A 5572-nucleotide genomic window follows, 5' to 3' on the forward strand; every position below is an offset into this window, starting at 1 on the left:
TCCTGTGACACACACAAATACACAATGACCCAAAGAAGCCATCCTGCCAATTGCTAATGTCCAGAATGAACCTAAAAAGGAATTCTCAGCTAATAGGTCCTTGAGACCTGAGAGAGGCATGGAAGAGTGTTATTTTCAAAGACTGAGAAAGAATTTCATCGTCGAATTGGATGATGTTTTAGAGAGTTGCTTTTAATTTCTTCTTATTTAGGCATATTACTCCTGCCAGGGCCATATTTAGACATTTTTAAATGACTGAGTGTTACAGAGTCTTTGGAGATTCCTGACTCTCAGTTGGATTATGTTTTCTATTAGAGTCCAGTGGGACTTGGCGTGTTATGTTAATCCATGTTTAAACGAGAGTGACCTCACGTCCCGATTTGCCCGGGACAGCCCTGGTTTACACCTGTTGTCCCAGCAGAATTATTAATAGCATCGTCTTCCACTCTCGATGGCGTCCTACTTTGGAAGATTAAATTCTACAATCACTCTAATTTTGACTCCTTAAAATTTTCAAGGACACACCACACTTCCTTATCAATCGTGGCAATTTATAGCTCTTTTCTATGATTTCTGAGACCCTTCCTTCTTTCTGTCCCATTTAGAGCATCCCTTGAACTTTAGGAGGCTCCTCGGAGAACCAGAAAGCCAGTGGTGAGAGACTAAGAGAATCACTTCCACATAAAGACAACCGTTATTCATTAACAATGTATCTTGGTTAATTAACATGCCTTGTTAATTAATGATGTTTTAATTATTCAGGTTGCATTGCTATTAACCAGCTAAATTATTCATTCAATTGTACTTAAGTATTCGATAAATGCTAATGGTTGGGCAGCACATACCTTCATAGCCAAAGAGAAGTAAGAACAAGAAACCTTCTATCTTGCGTGGCATTCTCCCCTTGTCCTTGGCTGTAGCTCTACCTTATCCAAGTGGAGGGTTTCCTCAGAAGCAGGAGCTTAACTTGAGCACTGGCCTCATTAAGCATCTTATTCCATTTAGTTCTTAGGGATTTGGCTGAGCCCTACTAAGTTAACCCACACAGTTACCTGCCTCAACAAGGAAGTCTCAGAGAAGAAGCTAATGTCAACTGACGTTGCTGTGTAGCAAAGGAAGATACTGGTATTTTATGCTACCTTTAAATTTAAGGGAAGCAGGGGAGGGCAATAGAAACTACAATCAGAAGACCCAGGTCTTAATCCTTTCTTTGCCATCATCTTCTAGCAGGTGACCTTGAGCAATTTCCTGCTAACCAAGCATTGACATTGTCAAATTCTATAAAAGGGACATGGATTCCCTTTTTAGAAAGCAACTTGGCCTCCCGTTCAGACCCACTCACTCGGGAAGAGACTCAGTTTGAGAGGGGGGACACAGTTACACACAAAGAGGTACCTTGCTGTGTTATTTATCATAACAAAAAATAGGAACCGATCTACATGGCCAAGATTAGGGGGTTCAGTGCTGAGCGTGGAGTTAAGGGCACAGACTCCCGTGCCAGACTGAGTGCAAATGTCAGCTCAACCACTTGTTATGTGACCTTAGGCAAGTCACTTGAGGTCTCTATGCCTCAACTTTCTCATCTATAAGATGATGACAACAACGCCTACTTCATAGAGTTAGAGGTTCAAATGGGACGATTATGTATATACTTAAAGCAGTGCTAGACATAATTCATTATCACACAGCCATTAATAATAAAGTCGATGGGTACAAATGGGAGTTGTTTAACGAGTACAGAGTTTCAGTTTTGCAAGATAAAAAAGTCCTGGAGATCTTTTTCACAACAATGTGAATATACTTAGCATTACTGAACTGTACACTTAAAAATGGTTATAATGATAAAAAAAATTAAGTTCATGAAGCGATGGTGATAACAGGGACAATCATGTGTTATACTCTTGACTCAGAAAAGGACGCAAATTTACACAGTGTATGAGCAAAACAATGTGGAAAAATGCAGGGAAAAACATTGGGTTTCCCCTTCCCTTTTTCGTTTTTGGCCGCCACTATTCCACCGCAGCCCCCAGGGTCCCAGATACCTTTCCTTCATTCCTCTTGTCAAAGATGAAAAAGGCCAATACAAAAGGATAACAATGACCCCCACCCCCAAACGAAACTGTCATGGACTCTAAAGAGGAACAAACAGGAGCTAGAGAAACGTTGTCATTTACTCAGCATTTATTGGGGGTCCAGAAGCCTGACATTTATTCTATACTGTGTATGGATTCGTCATTGCACAGACGAAGGTCACATTCCACAAACCCTACTGCCGAATTAAAAAGAAAAGGACTTTTTTCCCCCTGCTCTGCATTTCAGAGTTTAATGAAACATTAACCCTTTAATAATAATAATAATCATAAACCTGTAATAATTCAACTGCAGCCTAAGCGCTTTTGCATTGCCATATTTCAGTTGGAGGCTTTGTGGGGCAGGTCTGTCCTGGCTTTGCAGGAAAAGGGCTTCGCCAGGTGATCTTGCTTCCCAGGGGCTCCGGATTTTCCGAGGCTGCCTCGGCCCCGGCGAGGCGGGGACGTCCCGGCGACTACGCCACGGCCGGGCTCCCACCTCTGAGGTTTCTCAGGAAGGCGGGGATGGGAGGAGAGGGTATTTGTCATTATGCTTCTGCGATAAAGCATGCCTCCTTGTTCCCCAAAAATAAAAAAATTAAGAAAAAAAAATTAATGTCCCCTATGGAAAATTAAAATAATTATTATTTTTAAAGGGAAAGAAAAGAACTTTGTCTTGCTTTTCGCTTTTTCACCTGGGCACTCAAAGGATATTAAAAGTCGAAGAGGAAAAAAAAAAAAAAAGGAACGCTTCCACCCATGGTTCCACTGGGGCTCGAACCCAGGACCTTCTGCGTGTAAAGCAGACGTGATAACCACTACACTATGGAACCTTCGCGGTAGAGCGGTGGCATCATTAGCTTATTCATAGTCTCACATCAGAAACCACGCCTCTGCTGAAACCCCTCCCCTCCTCGGTAGCTCCACCCCCCGCCGTGGCTCCGCCCCGCTTGTAAGATGAGGTGTTCGCGGCCGAGTCCCGCGCTCCGGTTGCGGCGTTTGGGCATTTCGGGCAGCCTGCCCGCCACATTCGTCGCCTCTGTGACCAGGGCGAGACCAGGGCTGGGATTACTCTCCTGAGAGCCGCCCCGCTAATCACCCGTCCCAAACTTTCTCTCAGCTGCGACGTCGGCGGGACCGCCCAGCGGGCGGAAGCGGACCAGGCTGCGGGCCCGGCAGCTTCTGGCAGCTTCCCTCAGCTCAGGAGGGACGCGTGCTCTCCCCGTTTCCCCCTGGGCGCGCTGAGTCGCTTCCGGCAGCACTGGGGACCTTGAGTCCGGAGCAGGGCGGACGGGAGCATCACTTGGAACCAAAGCTTCCGGCAGCACGCGGTTTGGGGGGTGGGCTGGGGGTCATTGTCATAGCGGCGTGTATGTTGCCAGGGCTGGAAGAGACCCCTGGTTAGTGGGCCTCTTCCCCGAGGATGTAGGCTCCTACTGCTCCTCTGACATTGTCACAGGATTCCTCGTCTCCCGAACCCCGGACACCCCCCCACCCTCCGCACCCACGTGGGCCGAGAGGCGCAGGACTTTTGTTTGCTCCTATTTGGCTGGGCTGGGGTGGGGGTGGGGGTGGGAGGGGCGGTGTAGATGGGACACCCCTTTAAGGCTGAGGGTGATGAAGCAGGACCAGCTACAAGATTTGAGGGGCCCAGTGCAAAATGAACATGCCAGGTGTCCTGTTCATGAGTTACTAAGAATTCCCAAACGGTGACAGCAGAGCATTGAACCCAGCGCAGGTCCCTGCGACTGCACAGGTCGTGGCCCATGAACTTGTCCTTGTGCTTCCAGGACTGCGCGCCTGAGAAGGTGCTGTAACCAAACGCTGCTATTACGAAGGGCTCCTGTATGGTCTCGCTTCTTGGTTTTCATCGTCAGTGCCATTGCCCTCCCCAGTGCTTTTGGAAGGATCTTCCTCACCGTCCTAGGATTGCTCACCATCCTGGGACTTGAAAACCTACTTAAAACCATTGGGGGGGGGGGGGGTGGGATCTTTAAGTGCTGTGTTGGCTGAAGCATGGCTGAAGGCTGCGGCTGTCTCCCCCCATCCCCCCACCCGTGTCTTTCCCTGCAGCTGGCAGAATGATGGAGAAATGGTACTGATTGTTTGAAAGCAACCCCTTCAGCCAATTGCTGTCTTCCTGGGAAGACCCCTGGAAGAAACAGGTGGGTGGAAGGCGCGCTAGTCCGGGGAGAGGGGCATAATCTGGATTCCGGTCCTACCTTGGTTACTCATTAGCAGTGTACCCTCGGGCCACCTCCCAAGCCTCAGTGTCCTCCTTTGTGAGATGCATGGGTTGGGTTAGACGCCCCCACTCCCCCTCTGAGTCTCACTGTTATGGCTGCTTTCCCCGTGGGAAAACGGAGGCAGGAGGCAGTTACGGCCACGGAAGTTTTTTCCCAGGAATAGAGGGAGGCCTGCAGCTAGTGCTTGGGTTCTCCCGTGCCAGGTTTCCCGTGTCCTAGTTAGCTCCCTGTGATATTCCTCATGGGGCCCAGTGCAGGATGCCTTTTTGCGGATCCCTTTCGAGAGGCCTCTTGAGCGCTTGATGCGGACGACCGTGAGTGGGTAGGAGGCTGGGTTCATGAAAGCTCCATTTTCCTGCCAGTCAGCGAACCGTGACTCCCAGGATGCCCGAGAAAAGGCTGCCACGAATTGGGCCAGTTGTGTTTCGGTTTCTCTCTAGGGCATGGTTTGCTGACCCTCCAGCTTTCTGTCTGCCGTCGTTCTAAAGGGAGTGCAGGCTTTAGCCAAGTTCCCCCACTTACATCACAGAGAGAAGAAGCTGGTTCACCTCTGATGCATGCCACGTCGGTCGGTTTCTGCCCCTCGGGAGGAACTCTTGTTCCTTTTTTCCATTCTATAGTATCTTTCTTAAAAACATTCTTTAATGCTTATTTATTTTCGAGGGAGAGAGAGACAGCGTGAGTGGGGGTGGGGGGGCAGAGAGAGAGAGGGAGACACAGAATCCGAAGCAGGCTCCAGGCTCTGAGTGGTCAGCGCCGAGCCCGATGCGGGGCTCGGACTCAAGAACTGCGAGATCATGACCTGGGCTGAGGTCGGAGGCTCGACCGACTGAGCCACCCGGGCGCCCCTTCTTTTTTCCATTCTGATGAGGAGGGAGGCTTTTGTTCCACTCCTCCGCTGCCCTTGCAAGTGTAGTCACGATCTCTGTTGTTAGTAAAGCACAAGATGGTTTACAAGGCACTTTTGCAGACATTCCCGTGAGGCAGCCATGGTAAGTGTTACCATCTCTGCTTTTCAGCTGAAGAAGTTAAAGCCGACGAGTTTGAAGGCCTTGCTTGAGACCATTCTGCCAGTGAGTAGCAGGGCCGGGCTTATACTCAGTCTTATGATACCGAAGTGATTTACGGGACCCATGTCCGCGTGAAGGCTATGCGTTGTTCCCGGAGGAGTGCCGTTGCTCTCTGGTAATATTTCATGTGTATGCAGGGAGGAAATGGATCCCTTTTATTCTTTCTTTTGTCATGTTAAAATGAAAT

At 49.0% G+C, this 5572-nt stretch overlaps 1 non-coding gene across 1 annotated transcript; it reads right to left on the reverse strand.

Annotated features, from left to right (window-relative positions):
- Positions 1-2829: 2829 nt before the first annotated feature.
- Positions 2830-2902, reverse strand: TRNAV-UAC. Its single transcript has one exon. It is a non-coding gene; the product is annotated as a tRNA-Val (tRNA).
- Positions 2903-5572: the final 2670 nt, after the last annotated feature.

The sequence above is a fragment of the Panthera tigris genome, chromosome X, assembly GCF_018350195.1.
Source record: "Panthera tigris isolate Pti1 chromosome X, P.tigris_Pti1_mat1.1, whole genome shotgun sequence".
Classification (NCBI taxonomy): Eukaryota; Metazoa; Chordata; class Mammalia; order Carnivora; family Felidae; genus Panthera; species Panthera tigris.